The sequence below is a fragment of the Rhinoderma darwinii genome, chromosome 4 (assembly GCF_050947455.1).
Source record: "Rhinoderma darwinii isolate aRhiDar2 chromosome 4, aRhiDar2.hap1, whole genome shotgun sequence".
NCBI classification, from domain to species: Eukaryota; Metazoa; Chordata; class Amphibia; order Anura; family Rhinodermatidae; genus Rhinoderma; species Rhinoderma darwinii.
In genome coordinates this window covers 389,414,057-389,435,770 of record NC_134690.1, presented here as the reverse complement: position 1 = coordinate 389,435,770, position 21,714 = coordinate 389,414,057, and the positions used below count along the sequence as shown (strand labels likewise).

General features: G+C 43.0%; 1 long non-coding RNA gene across 9 annotated transcripts in view; it reads left to right on the top strand.

Annotated features, from left to right (window-relative positions):
* The window catches only part of LOC142760249 (uncharacterized), a 131,344-nt gene that overhangs the window by 21,282 nt on the left and 88,348 nt on the right, over positions 1-21,714 (top strand). For 3 of the 9 annotated variants that reach the window (XR_012883275.1, XR_012883279.1, XR_012883276.1), the window contains one exon: positions 16,256-16,427. The exons of 1 other annotated variant lie outside the window; for it this stretch is intronic. This is a non-coding gene — a long non-coding RNA (uncharacterized LOC142760249). Of the gene's footprint in view, positions 1-367; positions 545-2,429; positions 2,726-2,854; positions 2,939-6,391; positions 6,463-13,446; positions 13,593-16,255; positions 16,428-19,457; positions 19,913-21,714 lie in introns of those variants that run through there. 5 more of the 9 variants (XR_012883280.1, XR_012883278.1, XR_012883277.1 and 2 more) reach the window with 5 other exon arrangements.

Below are 21,714 nucleotides of genomic sequence, written 5' to 3'. Positions count from 1 at the left end.
TTATTTTCACATTTTTTTTTATTTCCTTTTTTAACTCTATTTTTTACATAACAAATAAATGACAAGATGAATTCTACTTCCAGTTATTTCTAAGGGCTACAATGAAAATGAAAAAGTTATACAAAAATATAATACTGTATTCTGAGGCGTAACTTAAAGCTCCTGGGCCCCAATGCAAAATCTATAACAGGGCCCTCACCCACCATATATCACTTATAATACTGATGTCTACTTATGCAGGTGGGGGGATATTGGGCCCCCTCAGGCACCAGGGCTCGGGTGCGACTGCTGCTTCTGCACCCCCTATAGCTGCACCCCTGACTGTATTCATTCATTCATTCTATTTTGTTGATGTCACATCTTCAAGGATCCAGGGTCACCCGTTGTCATCATGCATAAGGTTTACTGCGTTGCTGCAATATGCATATAATATATGAAGGAAGATACCACTGGATACCACAACCGTCTACCAAAGGGAGTGTATGAGACACTGAGGCGTCAGGAAAGAAGTTGTCAAACCAACCTGATATGTTTTTATGAAGAGGTGAGCAGAAGCCTAGACAGAGGGGCCGCTGTGGATATAGTGTTTATATGAGAGGTGAGGAGAAGCCTAGACAGAGGGGCCGCTGTGGATATAGTGTTTATATGAGAGGTGAGGAGAAGCCTAGACAGAGGGGCCGCTGTGGATATAGTGTTTATATGAGAGGTGAGGAGAAGCCTAGACAGAGGGGCCACTGTGGATATAGTGTTTATATGAGAGGTGAGGAGAAGCCTAGACAGAGGGGCCGCTGTGGATATAGTGTTTATATGAGAGGTGAGGAGAAGCCTAGACAGAGGGGCCGCTGTGGATAGTGTTTATATGAGAGGTGAAGAGAAGCCTAGACAGAGGAGCCGCTGTGGATATAGTGTTTTTGGACTTTGCAAAAGCATTTGACACTGTCCCTCACAGACATCTAATGGGTAAATTAAGGACTATAGGTTTATAAAATATCGTTTGTAATTGGATTGAGAATTGGCTCAAGGACGTATCCAGAGAGTTGTGGTCAATGATTCCTACTCTGAATAGTCCCCGGTTATAAGTGGTGTACCCCAGGGTTCAGTGCTGTGACCACTATTATTCAACTTATTTATTAATGATATAGAGGATGGGATTAATAGCACTATTTCTATTTTTGCAGAAGATACAAGCTATGTAATATAGTTCAGATTATGGAAGATGTTCGTGAATTGCAAGCTGATTTGGACAGACTAAGTGTTTGGGCGTCCACTTGGCAAATTAAGTTTAATGTAGATAAATGTAAAGTTATGCATCTGGGTACGAACAACCTGCATGCATCATATGTCCTAGGGGGAGCTACACTGGGGGATTCACTTGATGAGAAGGATCTGGGTGTACTTGTAAATGATAAACTAAATAACAGCATGCAATGTCAATCAGCTGCTTCAAAGGCCAGCAGGATATTGTCGTGTATTAAAAGAGGCATGGACTCACGGGACAGGGATGTAATATTACCACTTTACAAAGCATTAGTGAGGCCTCATCTAGAATATGCAGTTCAGTTCTGGGCTCCAGTTCACAGAAAGGATGAAAAAATACAAAGAAGAGCAACGAAGCTAATAAGGGGCATGGAGACTCTAAGTTATGAGGAAAGATTAAAAGAACTAAACCTATTTAGCCTTGAAAAGAGACGACTAAGGGGGACATGATTAACTTCTATAAATATATGAATGGCACATACAAAAAATATGGTGAAATCCTGTTCCATGTAAAACCCCCTCAAAAAACAAGGGGGCACTTCCTCCGTCTGGAGAAAAAAAGGTTCAACCTGCAGAGACGACAAGTCTTCTTTACTGTGAGAACTGTGATAGTGAGAACTGTGATAGTCACCGCAGGAGCCGTCACAGCAGGGACAGTAGATGCTTTAAAAAAGGGTTAGATAATTTCCTAGAACAAAAAAATATTAGTTACTATGTGTAGAAATTTTTACCTTCCCTTTTCCAGTCCCTTGGTTGAACTTGATGGACGTGTCTTTTTTCAACCGTACAAACTGTTTAACTGTGTAACTGTGTAACTATGTAGCTATATGTGTAACTATGTAACCTTAGTAGTGTACGAAAAGATGTATGGGTCAGTTCACACTTTGCGTAAATACTGCAGATTTTCTGCAACGGAATTAGCCGCAGCAAATACAGTAGCAGCAAAGTGGATGAGATAAAACAAATCTCATCCAACAAATAAAACCCGCAACAAATAGCAATTGTTTACGCAAATACAATTGACATGCTGCGGAATAAAATTCCGCACCGCAGGTCAATTTCTGAGTGGTTTTTTTCGGTGGGTTAGCAGGGATTCCTCTTGCTAAAAAAACCAAACTCAGAAAAAAAAAAATATCTTATACTTACCCAGGAGTCTGTGTTTCTTCCTCCAGGCCGGCCTCCTGGGATGTCGCTTCAACCCATGTGACCGCCGCTGCGGACTTCCCTGTGGTGCACAGGCCGGACACGCTGCGTGCTTTTACACACCATATCCGCCCCGTGTGAACTCAGCCTGATAGAACATAGCGCTGATCTCAGTGGACGTACAACTTTCTGTATATTTATAAGGGTAGATACGTCTTGTGTCGCCAACAGAGGAGTTGCTCTGCAAGTGAATAGCAAAGTTGAGAAAAGCTACCGTTCCTATGACTCAAAGGCCAACAAATAAATCTTTATACCCCTTCCACAATGCAATACTGGTATATGGTTTACATAAATAAGCCCAAAACAGTACCCACCATAAAAGCAAATGTTGTGGCTGTTTTGGGACACTTAAAAAGAGATTCACAGCTTGTTGACCCCATCTTCTCCCCCATAGATATGAACCTACAAACATCTCCTGCTCTGAACAGGAACAGGAAAAATGGAGCAAAATACTGATGTAAAGTATGCCAGCCAAAAGGTGGCGTAAGGTAGAGGAAAGTGCATCATTGTGATAGATTTGGCGCAGTCTCTGCCTGTCTGGTCTAGGGCTGTCTAGTCTAAATTTAGGAAAGAATGAAGAAATCTGCCCCAATGTCTCAATAGTTAACTATGTAACTATATATTTAAGGAAAAAGTCTAGTCAAAATAATCTTCAGATATGTCATAAATTCGTATAAGATTTAATTGGTGGAGTCTGTGATTTCGGACCACCACTAATTTATAGGGTCTATAAACCCCTCATATCTCTTTGACAAAGACTCAGAGATTTATGTTACTGGAAATCAGAGGCAACAATCTAAGCAGAGGTCCAATCAAATCTCAAAATTTCATGTAATATGAGGGGCCGGAATGAGATTGGATGGTGTCCTGCTCAACACCTTCTGTTGGGGCCACCCCCATATAGTGTACTTTCATATATGGCACGAATAACTACAGTATACCATTGAGTGCAAAGTTATCAGCATTATACAGGCCTCTATATTCATACCATAAGTTGGCCACTGAAAAAATTCAATACAGTGCCTAAGTAGCAGCGCCACACAAAGTAAATACCACCATGATCAATACCATAGTGATCAAATAATACCAAAAAACAGTGCTCAAACAACAGCTTCATACATAAAGTAACCTAATAACAGCGTAACAGCTGTGATACACAATCAGTGGCGGTCTTTACCACCCTGTCTGTCCCCCCAGACAGCGCCACTATTTTCAACTGTATCTGCATGGTAATGGGGCTAGGTTAGTATAAGTTTTATTATTTTTTGGGGCACTATTCCTGCATAGAACTGTCTACAGGGGGCACTATCTACAGGGTCTGATACTATCAACAGGAGGCACTGTGTGTGACACTATCTACGAGGGGGGGACTGTGTGTGGCACTATCTACAGGGTGCAATGAGTGTGAGAATGTCTACAGGGGGTACTGTGTGTGACATTCTTTACAGGGGGCACTGTATTTGACGCTCTCCACATGGTGCACTGTTCGTGGCACTATCTACAGGGGCAATGTGTGGGGCACTATCTACAGGTGACTTCATGTGGTACACTACAGGGGGCAGTGAGTGTGCCACTCTCTACAGTGGGCACTGTTTGGGGCACTATCTACAGGGTCAATGTGTGGGGCACTATCTACAGGTGACACTGCGTGTTGTACTCTACAGGGGCAGTGTGTGTGACACTGTTTACAGAGTTAGTACAGCAAAAAGGTGAGGGGATGGCGGCGCTCCTCCGAGACTATTATGAGGTGGTGAAGTGTAGATAGCCGGCTGCCACCCACTGCAGTCCCTTGGTGCCAAATCCTTAGTACCTGGGACAAGGTGAGAGTCAGAAGGTGAAGAGAAAAAATGCAGTGTAATTACAGAGGGCACTGTGTGTGACACTCTACAGGTGTCTTTGATTAGGGCCCCCAGACAAAACTTTGCTTGGGGCCCCAGAAATGCCAAACACAATGCTAATTAATACAATTAATATTAAGATTTATGTTTGTCACAAGCCTCGGGCTCCAGGCCGAATGTGGCATCCCCATCATCAGGAAGGGCCAGCCCTGCCAGACCTGAGCTTGGCTCCCCCTCCATGACTGGTATATAGATGATAATACACGGCATTGAATATTTTCCTAACGTCTACAATAAAGAAGAATCGCAATGATGCAATGAGCTGTGAATATAAATTTCCATAGGGCAGACCGTTGAACAATTATTTGTCTCCTTTAACGAACCGATACCTGAGGTGACATTTATTAATAATCTACATTATCAGGTGTCTGATATGCCACTTGCAGAAATTAATTACCCAACCCGTGGTAAAACTGTAACAAGCCGGTACTGCTGCAACATTTCTGCTAATTGAAAATGAGATAAGTGCTGTGGGTACAATTTGCATGTAGTGCTGTGTATTAATTATCCGCTGTTCTCTTCATGATAAATACACCTAACTAAATCACTGTTAATTTAGCGGGTAATAGAGTCATAAGTGGATTCCCTTAGGTGACCAACTAAACACATTGGCTTCTTCTTAACACAAAGACCCGGCTTCCCTACAAGTGCAACCATTAAAAGGCAATTTGTGGATTGATTTTCCGGCACCGGGGGAAGATGTAATTACACATATCAGACTCTACTGTTTAGTTGTACTGGGACAATATTGAAAATTCAATCCACCCTATTCTACTGGTCTCAGGACATTAGATCCACATACAGATGTAGCCATCCTTATCTTGACTCTTAACGCATTAAATACACAAGGTAAGAAACTTTAACTTGACTTTCTCAATGGCTTTTGTTGTGTGATAACATGTTGGGAGTTATCAAAGCCAAGATAAACTTGGCTACATCGGTACAATCATACAGAGAATAGGGCGCTCCATTACATATGGCACTGTATGTGTTTCAAAGAAAAAAAATTAACCAAAGTCTAAAATATATACAATGTTTCGGTAATAAGTACCTATATACCATAGAGGAAGACTACACAGCTGCTATGGGGCCCTTGGAGGGAGGGGGCCCAGCCCTGGGAGCTCTCATCTCCTTTGGTACTGGGTGTGAGAACATCTGCTCGACTTCCCCTCTACACAGGAACTGCATTGTTAGAAACTTGTGGGGGGACTTGGTCCAAGGGTCATGGAGAGGAGAAATAAAAACCAGGCCCTTCTGTCCTCAGTGGCAAAAATTGGCACAATAAGGGTATGAACACACACAACGTAAATACTGCGGATTTTCCGCAACGGATTCATTGCGGAAAATCCACAGCGTGTTACAGTAGCAGCAGTGTGGGTGAGGTTTTAACAAATCTCGTCCCCACACAGCGGAAAAGAACGCACCTAAATTGAACTGCGGTGCGGTTTCATCAACCGCAGCGTGTCGATTAATGCTGCGGAATCGCAGCTCTTCTGTTGCGTGTTTTCCCATTGAATTCAATGAGGTGCTTAAACCTACAACAAAGTGGTGTGTGTTGCGACATTTGAGGCGATTCCGCCGCAAAAAATCTCAAGTATGAAACAGAAATAAATAAAGTTATACTTACCCAGACTTCCCTGCTTCTTCTCCAGTCCAGCCTCCTGGGATAACGTTTCATCCCATGTGACCGCTGCAGCCAATCACAGGCTGCAGAGGTCAAATGGTCTTCAAAGTCATCCCAGGAGGCTGGACTACGCGCAGAGAAGAGGGAGGGGGGAAGTATGAAAGATTTTTTTAAATTTCCGGTGCTCACTATGTGGTGAGATTTTTCGGACGGCATTCCCTGCGGTGTTCAGGGCGGATACGTTGCGCAACTTAACGCAGTGTATCCGCACTGAACATAGATTTGTTTTATGCTGTGAGCGAGTGGGGTTTGTTAAAACTGCTGTGCAGTGCAAATAACACTGCTAAACCTCGAAATTATATATTATGAATAAGAATAATCTTATATCTGCCCCTTTGTTTTTTCTTAGTAGGGGCCATCTTCCACAGAACAACAGGGTGATGTGATGTATTATTAATATTCATCACCACAGCCAGCAGCAGTTGGGCAGATTGGTGGGTGACTACTCTGCCCTCCACAGAGGAAAGGAGACCCAGCATAGTCACCTGCTGCCTTCAGAGCTGGTTGCTATACAACAATCCAAACATATTTCCGCAATACCCCTCAAGTGTTAGTGAACGTGTAAGGAATAACTAATGAATAATTAAAGAAAAACTCCCATTTTTAACAAAGTTTATGGCCGCCATATTATGAGGACATTTATTGTACTCTTTTTGGCTCTGAGTAAAGTACGATTATTTGGAAGTATCATTCTCCTTCTTCACAAAAATAGAAGGGTACCTCATATATGTTTTAACCAGGGGATTCCACCAATTTTAATCCGGCCTTGTATGGAGTCAGGAGCCTTCACGTCACATCTTCCAACTATCTCAAATGCATATAGTTGATTAAGCGCCAATCTGGGGTATAGCCATGACCCAAGGACATGGAAACCATCCATATGTTGAGATTCCACCATTAGACTGTTGATGAACCATGGATAGGTATATCCAGTGTTGGACCGGGGTTCCTTGGGCCCGCCAGAGCAAATGATTCTGAGGACCTACCTTCTATCTATATAGAACATGTACACTTATCATTATATACACAGCACATATCATCAGGGGAAGATTACAGGGGGAGATGTACAAAGTAAGTGCTCATTCAGATGAGCGTATTACTCGTCCGTGTGCTGTGCGTTGAAATCACGCACAGCACACCGACCCATTCATTCCAATGGGGCATTCACACGTGTTGTTTTTCTCGCAGTGTGTGTCCGTTGCGTAAAACTCACTGCATGTCCTATATTGATTTGTATTTACACATCGCAGCCGCCCATTGAAGTCCATGGGTGTGCAAAAACACTGCACAGTTGCAAATGGTATTGTAAAAATATGTGGTCCTGATAGATATGGTGTTACAATTACAGTTAGGTCCAGAATTATTTGGACAGTGACACAAGTTTTGTCATTTTAGCGGTTTACCAAAACATATTGAATATACAGTTATATAATCAATATGGGCTTAAAGTGCAGATGTAATGATGGGGGTAGGGAAACAGACAAGTGAGCCCTAATCTACCCGCCACTCAGTCCCTGCCTACTTGCAACGACCCGCCCTAGGTGACGGGGTACAACTTGGCGACGATCTCTACGCTCAATAAGTGCACGACAGACAAACAGACAAGGGAACACAGAAGCTAAGGGAAATGGGGCAGTTGCCCACGGCAACACCGAGAGCAACAAGAGTGGTGAACGAGCCGAGTCAAACCAGGAGTGTACGAGGTACCAACCGCAGAGCAGGAGAGTAGTGAACAAGCCGAGTCAAACCAGGAGTGTACGAGGTACAAAACGCAGAGCAGGAGAGTAGTCAGTAAGCCAGGGTCAATATGAAGCAGGGTCAAATAGTTCAGAAGCTGCAGCAGGGCCAGGAAACCAAACGAGAAGAATCACAAGCAAGGAGGAACAGGAAAGGTAGGTATAAATAGACAGAGGGCGGGAGCTAGCTCCGTCTGGCCAGGCTGTGATAGGCTCTCCCACTCCTAAGCCTGCCATCCTGAGTGGTGGAAGATGGAGTCAGTCTCACAGACATAGAAGCAGGTGCAGACTGATTACCTATAGGCGTTGACACAGAAGCTGTGCCTGGCAGATCCTTTACAGCAGACTTTAATTTGAGGTTATTCACATCCTAATTTGAGGAAGGGTTTAGGAATTACAGCTCTTTAATATGTAGCTGCCCCTTTTGCAAGGGACCAAAGGTAATTGGACAATTATCTCAAAAGCTATTTAATGGGCTGCATGGGTTATTCCCTCGTTAATCCATCATCAATTAAGCAGGTAAAAGGTCTGGAGTTGATTCCAGGTGCAGCATTTGCATTTGGAAGCTGTTGCTGTGAACCCACAACATGAGGTCAAAGGAGCTCTCAATGCAAGTGAAACAAACCATCGTTAGGCTGAGAAAAATGAAGAAATCCATCAGAGAGAGAGCACAAATGTTAGGAGTGGCCAAATCAACAGTTTGGTACATTCTTGGAAAAGCACGGGTGATCTTGTGAACTCCAAAAGGTCTGGACGTCCACAAAATACAATGGTGGTGGATGATCGCAGAATCCTTTCCATGGTGAAGAAAAACCCCTTCACAACATCTACCCAAGTGAAGAACATTCTCCTGGCAGTGGGTGTATCAGTATCTAAGTCCACCATAAAGAGAAGACTTCATGAGAGCAAATACAGAGGGTTCACCACGAGGTGCAAACCATTAATCAGCCTCAAAAATAGAAAGGCCAGATTAGACTTTGCCAAACAACATGTAAAGAAGCCACCCAGTTCTGGAACAGCATGAAACTAAGATCAACCTGCACCAGAATGATGGGAGGAAGAAAGTATGGAGAAGGCTTGGAACGGCTTATGATCCAAACCACAGCGCATCCTCTGTAAGACATGGTGGAGACAGCGTGATGGCATGGTGGAGGCAGCGTGATGGCATGGTGGAGGCAGCGTGATGGCATGGTGGAGGCAATGTGATGGCATGTTGGGGCAGTGTGATGGCATGGTGGAGGCAGTGTGATGGCATGGTGGAGGCAGTGTGATGGCATGGTGGAGGCAGTGTGATGGAATGTGCATGCATGGCTGCCACAGGCACTGGGTCACTAGTGTTTATTGATGATGTGACTGGAGACAGAAGCAGCTGGGTGAATTCTGAAGTGTTCAGGGATTTAGCAGGTTGATTGGACGTCGCTTCACAGGACAGATGGACAATGACACAAAACTTACTGCGAAAGCAACCCAGGAGTTTATAAGGCAAAGAAGAAGAATATTCTGCAATGGCCGAGTCAATCACCAGATCTCAACCCAATTGAGCTGCATTTCACTTGCTTAAGACAAAACTTAAGGCAGAAACAGCCACAAACAAGCAACAACTAAAGACGCTGCAGAAAAGGTCGGGCAAAGCATCACAAAGGAGGAAACCCGGCATGTGGTGATGTCCATGGGGTCCAGACTTCAGGCCATCATTGCCTGCAAAGGATTCTCTACAAAGTATTTTAAAAAACCACATTTTATTTATGGTAATGTTAATCTGTCCAATTACTTTTGAGCCCCTGATATGAGGAGGTTGTGTAGAAAAATGGTGGCAATTCCTAAACGTTTCACAGGATATTTTTGTTCAACCCCTTGAATTAACCCTGAAAGTCTAAACTTCAATTGTATCTCAGTTGTTTAATATCAAATCCAATGTGGTGGCAGCGGAGCCCAAATCATGAGGATTGTGTCACTGTCCAAATAATTCTGGGGGCGAAGTACTAGGGACCAGTACCGTAGAGAGCGGGGCCAAAAAGGCAAGGGCGGTTCAGCACCTTCAAAGAAAAGGTGTAAGAAATTACTAAAAACACATAAGTTTGGCGCAAGACATTGACACCACTTTTCTGTCTTACTCGACAGTGTCTATAAAAAGCTGCATGGCTAAGATGAGTCCTAAAATGCGCCAGATTTATTAATAACGTGCCCATTCTTTTGGTACAAAGATTATTTTGGTGCAGTTTCTGACTGTCTGGTCTAGTATTACCCTGTGTAACTTTAGGACCGTACTAATAAATCTTACCCACTGAGCTTTTTCTGTTTCCTGATCTCATCAATTCATCCCTTGTTCATCTACTCCAAAAAATAAACTTCACGAGAGCTCAAAACTCTACAATAACATAGAGCCCGGATTTTATTAAATGACACTTTTTATTGCATCTTAATACCCGGGATGTAAAATATATACAAAGCCCCCATTACTCTAACAGTGCAGTACAAGAATGCCGCACTCAACAACGGACTGAAAACACCTAAGGCAAGGTAATTGCACTAATGGAACTGAAGTAGGCAAAATTGTCCATTATTATCACCCAGTCATCACATTTTCAAATTGGTGAAGCTCTTGGATATTGCAGTAACTAGGCTGAATCATGCATCATTCCTGAGATATAGTTGAGAAAAAAGGGCAAGCTTTTCTCCATTCTGCTGGAAATAAGGAAATCTCTATATCGGTGCATTATCAATCAAGTGCTTGAAGCCATTACCGAGCCTAATATCCAGGGCAGTTATGCCTTCCATTTTCCTTTTTAAGGTGGGGAATTATATTTGTGACTATGTGGCTCTGGCTAATTGTCCCTTATTACAGGAGGTGACAAGTGGGAAATTAGAGACACTTGAGGATCAAGGGCAATCAACTATTACTGGCAACAGATACTTCCATAAAATGTAATGGAGAAAACTGCATTAGTTTTACGGACTAAATAGCACATATGGTCCCCGCATCTTCTTCTTATGAACTTAACGGTGCAAAACCGGAGATTGGAGCATGAGATGTGGCCTGTTCCAAGTTGGATGGGTTTGTTGGGTGAGATAGATAGCTTACCACTTGATATTTAAGAAATACCATAAATGACTAAATAAATGAAGGAGACATTGATCCAGTATTAGAAGACTTATGGACTCAAAGACATGGAAACGATCCATATGTGGAGATTCCACAATTAGACTGTTGATGAACCCTGAATAGGTGTATGGACTGGGGTTCCTTGGGCCCACCAAAGGAAATTATTCTGAGGGTCTACCTTCCAACTATACAGAACATGTACATGTCCATTTATTATTGAACGCAGAGGACTTATAATCAATAAGATCTAATAGGTTATTTGTGAATCACCCTATAAGAAACAGACCCTGGTGGCAAGTAATTTGCTCCAAAGTCCCCTCTAAATGGTCGAACTGCCCACCAGGGGGGTGGGCCCAGGCTTTGACACAATAATGGGCCCTATAGGTCAAGCAGAAGACAACCCCATTTGAAGGTGAATTGGGGGCAATCACTTGCCACTAGGGTCTATTTATTTTGGGATGATTCACAAATAACCTATTAGATCTTATCGATGATATGTCCCGTGTGTGTAATGATAACAAGGACTAGGATAAAATGGACATATACATGTTCTATATAGATGGACGGTAGGCCCTCAGAGTTATCTCCTCTGGTGGGCCCAAAGAACCCCAGTCTGATGCTGGCTTGTGTCTATTATTGTGTCAGAGCCTCTGCTCACCAGAGAATCTTCTTGAACTCTAGTTAGCCAGTCCGACCCTAGGTATATCCTGTATTCCGTGTTTTAAGCGAGATGGACCTTCACCAAATACGAAAAGTTTAGGTAGTTTTAGAGCGATTGTTAAAAAATTCTCTTCCCTACTGATTCTCAAGAAGAGGAACAACCTAAATTTGCAAAATCTTATATAGATGAGCAAATATGCTATCGATCCTCAGAGATGTGGATCAGGTCAACTTGCTACAAACCTTAAAGGTGTACATGAAGTAAATGAATTGTAATGATAACCTAATAGCCCTAATTCTATTCTTCTGAGTTACCTCATCATATCTTAGCCTCAGTTCTTAGACATGTTCTCAAGCCTTCATCCAAGCTGTCTTAATGTAGACCTTAGTTTTCTTATGTAGCCAAATGGAACTCAAACCATTTCCCTCTGTTGTCTGCCTAAAGTTAATTTGATCAAGTCTAGGCTACATAAAGTCAAAAGAATTATCTTAAAAAATAACAAAGAAGTAAAAATGTGTCACAGGAGAATAATGCATATGTCCCAACATACAGTATCTATAAAATACTATGAAATGCCAAGACCGAAATATCCAGGCTAGCTCCGTATCAGCAATGTGATGGGGTTGTTTGGTCCCCATGGGTTATAATGAAGGTGTTGTTATAATAATGGTGCAATGCCACATCAAATCACCATCCGAAACTAGCAGCTTATTAAATATTTTTCGCTGATGTACGAATGTTTGGATAAGCCAATCTTGAATATTTTTAGATTAGTACCTTAAAGGAGTTGTCTGGTTTAGAAAACCTCTTTTTTTAATAACCTATTGGGGAACTCTGAGTTAATAGTAAGAAGTTCTGAACCATCATCTGAGTGGAGGTTGGCTCCAGAGATCATATCTTGATCTGGAGGACCCGGCCTGCTAGTGGATTGCACAGACATCCTATTGAATTATATGGGAGTTGTTTAATGACTCATATCCCTCTGTGGTGGCGCTGCAGAAGAACTGAATAATTTCACAATTCGACACAGACTACAGCTGACCACTGGGGTACAGATTGTGATCAGCTTATCATCGGGGGACCCTTCTTACAGAAAGGGATTGACCAAAGCAGACAATCCCTTAAAGGTGTGTGTGTATATATATATATATATATATATATATATATATATATATATAGATAGAGAGAGAGAGAGAGAGAGAGAGAGAGAGGGAGAGAGAGAGAGAGTGTGAAACACAGAGAGAGAAAGAGAGGGGGAGAAACACAGAGAGAGATGGGGAGAGAGAGACAGAGAGAAAGATAGGGGGAGACCAAGAGAAAGGTAATGTGAGACAGAGAGAGGGGCGGATGAGAGAGAGAAAAGGAAGAGAGGGAGTGGGAGACAGAGAGGGTGGGGAAAAGAGATAGAGAAAGAAATATAAAGGAAGGAGGAGAGAGAGAGGGAAGGAGGGTAAGAGAGAGCAAGAGAGGGGACTGGTAGAGAGAAAGGGAGAGAAAGAAAGGAAGAGTGTGAGAGATAGGGAGAGAAAGTGGGGAGGGAAAGAGAGCAGGAGAGTGAGAGAAAGAGAGGGGGAAAAGAGAAAGAAATAGTGGGTAGAGTGAGAGAAATAAAGATAAGGGGAGAGAGAAAATGGGAGAAGAGAATAAGAAAAAGGGACGGGGAGAGTGAGAAAGGGAGCGGAAAGAAAGAAAAGGAGCAGAGAGAAAGGAAAAAGGGAGCGGAGAGAGAGAAAGTAAGGGGAGTGTGAGAGAGAAAAAGTCAGGGGAAAGAGGGGGTGAGATAGAGGGAGAGAAATACTGTGAACCCTTTCCAAAAGACCACCTCTTTGAGAAGATTACCACTGATCTAGACCAGATTTTTCTATGATGGACATTTAATTCTTTTATATCCCTCTCTTTGATAGGACCACCCCTCTAGAAGACCATTTTCCATCCATTTTTGGGTGCCTGTCACAAGGAGGATTCACAATAGATAAATCTATATATCTGGGCAGAAACCCCTAAAGTAATATGATCCCATAGGCCCTTAGCTCTAATATTGTCGACTATGGTAAGTTTATCTACAAGGTAAATTCTTCCAAAACATCTGTCCAAATATTATAGAGTGTCTGTGCAAAATTTAATTTTTGTGCACTTAGCATAATATGTCATGGTCTCTGTCCTTTCATGTGGCAGTAGATCCTGTGGGCCCCTACCAGGTGTTGGGTAGATTTGTCCCGTCTTCAGACCCTATTACCACATCACTATGCAATTTTTTATAACAAACTTTCACAGCGCTCATCTTAGACTTAATAATTCTGCAATAAAAAAACAGGTAAATGCAAATCTTCAGAGAAGTCTAATGGTTTGGAATAAGGAAGATGTTTGCCATCATTACAGGTTATACATACAGAGGAAAAGCTAATTCTGTGTCTTTAAAACTCCCATCAAATATCAGTGACTGCATTTTAACGAGCTTAAAAAGTTGAGATGTTTATTGCCAATTAAACCAGTTTAAAAAAAAAATAAGCAATAATTAACACAGAAATTCAGAAGAAAGTTATACATTGACAAAGGAAGGCCACTTAAGGCTGTGCCCAAATTTGCTCCCATTCATATTTAAATAGCAATTACTCCAAACCCTATATTTTCCATAATAATGAGGAATCCGTCTTGTCTGTCAAACTGGTTGGAAAAAAAAAAGAGCCGTGTAAGAGACTTGTCTCTTTTCCTGGATGACTTCTAAGACAGATAAATTATGGGTAATAATAATAGTGTTTGTGCAAGTTTCATGGTCTCATTTGTAACACAGACAGGAACTACCCAAACATTTTCTTTGTGAGACTGAAATATGGATTGTAATTTCCTATGGTAATATCATATTTATGCATATGATGTGTGGACCATTTAAACCGGCCTTCAAAGGAATCTCATAGCCCTCGTTCTTCTCCCTCTCGTATGAATATGTATGTATAATGTCTAGACTAAGGCTCCGCAGTGACTATCACAACCTCAATACTTACCTATAGGGGGAAAAGTCACGGATGACTTGCGATAATTCTTGCAATTGTCATGCAACTTTTTCCTCCATAGGAAACATTGAGATGGTCACGATTAATCTGACATTTTACCACAACCATCTTAGGCTTGAAGATGGCGCAATTGTACCCACTTAGCAACCTATGGTGTGCAGATCTGAAAATCTGGCACCAAATATGAAAGTGGAGATAGAGCACTCCATGAGCGTACATAGAGGTGTGGGGGCCTCATAGAAAAGCTTAAAATGGGGTCCCCTTAGTTAACATTACCAGACCCCTAACTACATGGGACAGGAGGACTTTGTCCCCTATCTATGATCCTTGGGTTAGTTCTCCACACACTTGATGCCAATGTTGTAGGGTCAATGAAGAGGAAATCCTTGCACAGCTTCTCACCACCCATTAAAATAAGGTATTTAGCCAGCCTGGGCAGGGTCTCCTCAGTCCAAGGGCCCCATACCATGAGGACTTACTGTAGATGTATCACACATGCTGCTTCTTCTATCGCTGCCATGGGAGGGATGGACCATGACAGGTTCCCTGTAACAGAAACAACAGAAAGGGGTGGTCGGTCCTTAGGATAGTCCATCAATGTTTGATCGGTGAGGGTCATTAAAGGGCTAGGTAATGGGCCGAACTGCAATACCAAACAGAGCCACTTGAGCCAAGCGTGAGCCCTGCGGCCCTTCAATGTACTCATCTGTGGAGGTCCAGGAGGTTGGACCGTTACCAATCAATTATTGATGGTCTATCCTATAGGCCATCGATGTTATAGTCCGGTAGAACCCCTTTAATGTTTTTTCTTTGTGAACGCTGTAATTCTTTCAAAACACTGACATTTGCCAAATTGTTTTTTTATTAAATTTTTTTACATTTTCTCGAAATGACGTAAAGAATCTGATTAATACTGCAGCCTGATATAAGGACTGCCATGATGTGACAAGCTGCTGTTACCTCCTATGTTAGTACTCTGCCGATCCAGCTTTAAAGGGCTTTTTCAGGCTCAGACAACTGATGACCTATCCACAGGATAGGTCATTGGTATATGATCGGTGGGGGTCCGACACCCTGACCCCACACCGATTAGCTGCTCTGCCTTCCTCCAGGCACTGGATGTCCATGCCAGAAGCAGATGACTCTGGTCACAGAATAGCATCCGAGCTGCAGTATTCAATTAAACAGGAGCAGAGTTTCTGTTCTGAAGCACGCCCACTATACAGTGGTGGGAGCCATATGCTTCCGAATACAGCACACGCTGCATAAGATCCGGCGCCTGGAGGCAGCCAGAGAAGTGGATTGGTGCGGCGTCTGGGTGTCAGACCCCCACCGATCATATACTGATGACCTATCCTGTGGCTAGGTCGTCAGTTGTCCATGCCTTGACAACACATTTAAGCCAAGTCATGTCCAGGGACTACAAGGGGTACAGAGGTAGCAGATGCACCTGGTGCATCAGCGGGCCCAAAGGTCTGTTTGCCACATAACAAGACATAAGTATTATAATAAATGGCCCATGGTAGATGGGTGGCTCTGTAACAGATTTTTCATTGGGGCCCAAGAGCTTTAATTTACATCTCTGGTCATGTTTGACAGTCTGGTTGCTAGGGACACACTGCCTAACAACAAGTCTTTACAATGAAGTTGAGTAAGCATGTCTTTAGTAACCCATGCACCTCCATGACTATCTCATGACCAGGACAGAATTTAATCCTCTGGAAGCAAATAACGAAGCATCCGATTGTATGACAGCAAGAAGCATTCTTGAAAACCGTGAGGAATGGATAGACTAAGAATATTAGAAAATTGCAGAACTTCTTATCCCCTTTAAATGTCCATTAATAATAAATAGTACACTACATTGTATCGCTGTACAGTTCAGTCATCAGTTTGGTCTCATTAGGAAAGCGGCTTCGTAAGTTTATGTCTCGTTGCCTAGAGCTCTGTAGTAAAAGTCTGTTTATCAGCCCTAGCAGATGAATGGAGCATAGTATTTCATTATTTGTGTGTGCATGTGATAGGGGTCATCACGGTTGAAAATGTTTAGATAAATTCCTCTGCTGCCACCACCCTATTCCTTTCGGATTGCAAAGGTTAAGTACAACTTTCCATTAGAGGAAAGAGAGACGGGGCTTTTTGGATCTGCTGTTTCCAAAGATTGTGCCAAGAATTTGAGAGGACGATGTATAGGCATCAGGGTCCGGCCCGGCAGCCGCAGGTTCAGTGATATCATCACCTAACTTAACCTGACTGTCTAATTTACCAGTAACTCTGAATTAGCATGTGAGCCAAGTCAAACACATACACGGCCACTACACATGGTGGAGCATCGGGGAGCAGCACTTGAAAGGGATATTCCAACACTTAATTGATCACGAGAGCGGCTGATCCATTACGAGAACACTGGCAACACAAGTCTATTATTTCCTGTGAAAAAGATTATTCTAACTTGTGATTAATTACATAAGGAAAATACATTAGCAAGAACATTTTCCATACTGTACATGCACAACGGCTGCAGAAGGTTCTGACAACCTGCCATTCATTAGTAACTGCTGAACTGCCCAGCATATCATGTCAGTCAGATGTAACACGTTTATAATGTTAACACGGTTTTATGAGGTTAGAAAAAAGTGTCCGTTTTTTTTAACCGAAACAGCGCTACTCTGGTCTATGGGTTGTGTCAGGTATTGCAGCTTAGACCCACTCATATGAATAGGGCTGAGCTGCAATACCAGACATAGCATTTAGAGAATAGGGTATGTTCACACGGCTTATTGTCAGCAGTTTTTCGGTCTGTAAACGCCCCGAAAAACGTCAGAAAAACGGAAACTGAACGCATCCGAACATCTGGCCATTGATTTCAATGGGAAAAACAGCATTTCGTTCGGACGGGGCGTTTTTTTGCGCGGCCATTTGAAAAACGGCACGTAAAAAAACGCCCCATAAAAGGAAGTGCATGGAATTTCTTGAGCCGTTTTTGGAGCCGTTTTTCATTGTATTAATAGAAAAACAGCTCCAAAAACGTCTGTAAAAACGCATCAAAAAACGATTGATGCTTTAAAAGCGGCTTCAAGGGAAAACAGCTCCGTATTTTACAGATGTTTTTCGTTTTGCGTGTGAACATACCCTAAGTGTTTGTGGTGCATGTTCATTGTATCCACCAGAAAAATCTCCTAATGTATGTGCCAAATGTGTGGCCCCCAACATATGCAACTATATGACATTTTTTCCATTGTTAAATCATGTACTGTATACCACGCAGTACACTTGTTTTGCAGGATCCCTCTGTATTGAAAATTGTAGTCGTAGTCGGGAAAGCAAAATAGAATGTATGCCATAAGGACACTATTTTAGCATACTGTACCTTGAGCCCATTATACCCTATAGACCTGTTCAGTGGGAACGTAGCCTTAGATAATCCATTTTGAAACACTGTATTTTGGAATTCTTGAGTTAGGCTTCGTTCACATCTGCGTTGGGACTCCGTTCATGGGTTTCGTCTGAGCTTTCCGTCAGGGGATCCCATGAACGGAATCCAAACTGAAACAAACGGAAACCATACGTTTCCGTTTGCATGACCATTGATTTAGATGGTGACGGATCCAGTGCAAATGTTTTCCGTTTGTCACTGTTGTGTAAGGGTTCCGTCGTTTTGATGGAATCAATACAGTAGTCGACTGCGCCATTCATTCCGTCAAAACTACGGAACCCTTACACAACGGTGACAAACGGAAAACATTTGCACTGGATCCGTCACCAATTAAATCAATGGTGATGCAAACGGAAACCTATGGTGTGAACGAAGCCTTAGGCCCCATGCACACGAACGTGTTCGGTCCGTGATATACGGTCTGCATGTCCCAGCCCGAACACAGTGCAGCAAGCCGGTCTCCTAGCATCATACTTATCTATGACGCTAGGAGTCCCTGCCACACCGCGAGAATACTGTCCCGTGCTGAAAACATGATTACAGAGTGGGACAGTAGTTCCGCGGAGAGGCAGTGACACCTAGCGTCATAGATAAGTATGATGCTAGGAGACCGGCTTGCAGCACTGTGTTCAGTCCGGGACATGCGGCCTACATGCGGACCGTATATCACGGACCGAACACGGTCGTGTGCATGGGGCCTTAATAAAACAGGGTCCTCCATTTCAAACCCTCATCCCTCAGTCAGGGTGGAGTGAGGCTGCAAAGAGTGTGTCTCACTCTGGAGAACTCGGCATGTCCATGGACATTACATGGACAGACAATTGTTTTTAATAGGAACCTGGTAATGCTTCATTTCCCCTGTGGCGGCGCTGCAGGGAAATTAAAGACTTGCTGCCAGGTTCCCTCAGAGATTACAGCTGATCACTGGGGATCCCAGAATCAGAACAACCTGTAATCAGCTTATCATTGAGAGTCTTAACAAAAAGGGATTGTCCAAAGCAGACAACAAGAACGTCGGAATGACAAACACATTTGTCATTGAGCATCAGCTAGCTTTATATAAGTGTAGCAGGCAGGGCTGGTTTTAGGGGATGGCAAACTGGGCAATTGCCAAGGCCTCCCTTTCCCTAGAACGGGACTCCCAAGAGTGACCTAAATTTACCATTGACCCTTTCTCTGCACTAGACCCCAGGGAATTTACAATTAACCATTTCATCACACAAGGCCACTAGGACAATGACGAAAACCATCCATCATCACTACTTTGCTTGTTGCCCAGGATCCTATTTTCTATAAAACCAGCTTTGCGCAGACACTACGTCTATGTCTGTACAGATAAACATAGGATTCTGGCCTAGTTTTCTGCAAATCTGGATCTATTTCTTGCACTCGACTGCTTGATAAACTGTTATTTATCTCACTTGTTTTCCTTCCTGCAGCAAAAGTCTAATTCTTTCCTCTAATTCAGGATTCTGGGATTGTGAGCGGCAATCATTTCCAGCACACGGCACTCGCTCCATGAATCTGATGCTGCCTGACTCCAAATTTTTTTATATAATTCTGAAGCTTTCAGGAAAAAGTGTCACCTTTATAGAGCAAGCTGTTATCATGAGCTGCCTATGCCAAACACATGGCCTTCCATGAGAGGATTGAGTCTCAATATTTGTAGTGATTGTGTGGTCCCTTTCTAAGAGTGCCATGCCTTTAGGCCCCCGACAGCCCAAGAACTAGTCATTTTGCCAGACACGGCTACATGGAACATGAAACAAGAATTTTTTTTTTTAACAAGGAATGTGATGGCTTTAAGCAGATTTCTTTTCACTCGTAGCCAAGGATGGATTGGTTTTATTCTCAGACATTACATCGATGTTTTACCTTTTAATTGCAAAGTCAAGTAGCACTTATATCCAACAAAAGTAAAAGTTCAAGTCTTCATCATCTTTACAATATTCATTTCTTTATGTTCCTGAATGTAATATCAGCCAACAGATACACTCAGGTCTACGCTGCCATATGTTCTTTGCTGCTCCCCCCCCCCGAGCCTCCAGGGGTGTAGATAGGGGATGCTGGTGGGGTATTTGCCCCAGGTGCTTGGTCCCGGGGGGAGGGGGTAACCAATGTACTCTGATTTAGCCTGGGCTAGGGCAGCAAACTGAACCATTGCCCCGGATGAGAAATGCCTAGATACGACTCTGAAGCCACAATGAAATAGGTAAAGGTATGTTTTTACCTCGTCAGCTGCCCCACAATTTGTCCTGCTACCAAGGCCCCAAGTAATTGTGACATTAATCCACCATGGAACTATTTTTGGCCCATGCGGTAAAACAGGGGTTTTGGCCGGATACATTTTGCTTACAAGCAGGTGTACTGTGGGTGGTACCCTCACCAACCACACATTAATGGCCTATTATAATTCACTGTCGCATTGACCCCATAGCGTTCAGTCACTGCGACTCCATAAGTGTTAAACATACAAGCGCTAGCCACGTTGCCAGCCAATATACTTCCCATCCATGTTCCTATGCTAATGAGAAGCACCTAAAGCCCCCTGAGTTTCCGAAACTCATTGTTCCACTGAATTGAAGAAAGCAGAACGAGTGGCATTACATGATTTTCCAAAAATACACATCCTTACGGCTTTATTAATCAGATTTTTAGAAAATATAGTTAGAGGACCCCTTTTAACCTTCCATAACATTATGATCGGTGGGGGTCTGACCTCTGGGACTACCACTGATCATGAGAACAGTGGATGTAATAAAAAAATCAGCAAAGGAACCGCAGCGATAAGCCAGCCCTGTTGCTTCTTCATTCTGAGGATCGGTCGGGTCCTGGCTGTTGGACCCTCAATGATCAGTAAGTGATGGTATATCCTAGCAATATGTCATCACTTACTATAGTAGGAAAACCGCTTCATGTGGGTCTCCAGGAGGCATGGTAATGGGTTCACTCTCTCAGAACTGATTCTTTTCAGGTTACGTCATGACATAATGTGTTTGAACTTGACTCACTATGGAGTGTTGTTCTCCTCCTCCCTACGTTCCTCTCACTTTCTCTCCTGTGCTTCCTCCATCCACATGTTCCTCTCATTGTTTAGGAGACAATTCAGTAAACCTTGAGTCATGTCATTTACATTCTTTATTGTCGTCTTCCTGGACACGGTCACTGTCACTTCCTTCCTTGGGCTCCTAAAACCAATGACCCATCTGACCAGCGGCCTGCCACCTGTCCATCAGATGGACTTCCATCTATCTAAAGAAAAAAATAATCCTGTTTTTATGGGCGTATGTCCATGTATTGTTCTCATTCATGTCTTTTAATTACCGGTAAGACTTTTCTGCATCTTGCCGGTTATGGCTCATATTTACTTCGGCAAATGCATAACTTCGCTCCAGGGCCTTTTGCAGTTTGTAACTGGACTCTCGTTCCAGAGGTGTAACTTTAGGGGGTGCGGAGGTAGTAGTCGCATCTGGGCCCTGGAGCATGAAGGGGGCCGAAAGACTCTTCTGCTACATAAGAAAACAGGTATTATAAAAGCTCTTTGGTAGGTGAGGCGCCATTCTACCGATTTTTCCTTTAGGCCCAGGACACACCTCTGCCCTAATCCTAAACTATAGGGGGTGCAGAGGTTGCAGTCTCACATGGGTCCTGTGGGGCTTCCTGTCCATCTGCCTAATCCCATAAAGGCACAAGATAGCTGTGGGCACTGGTGTAACTTAATGCTC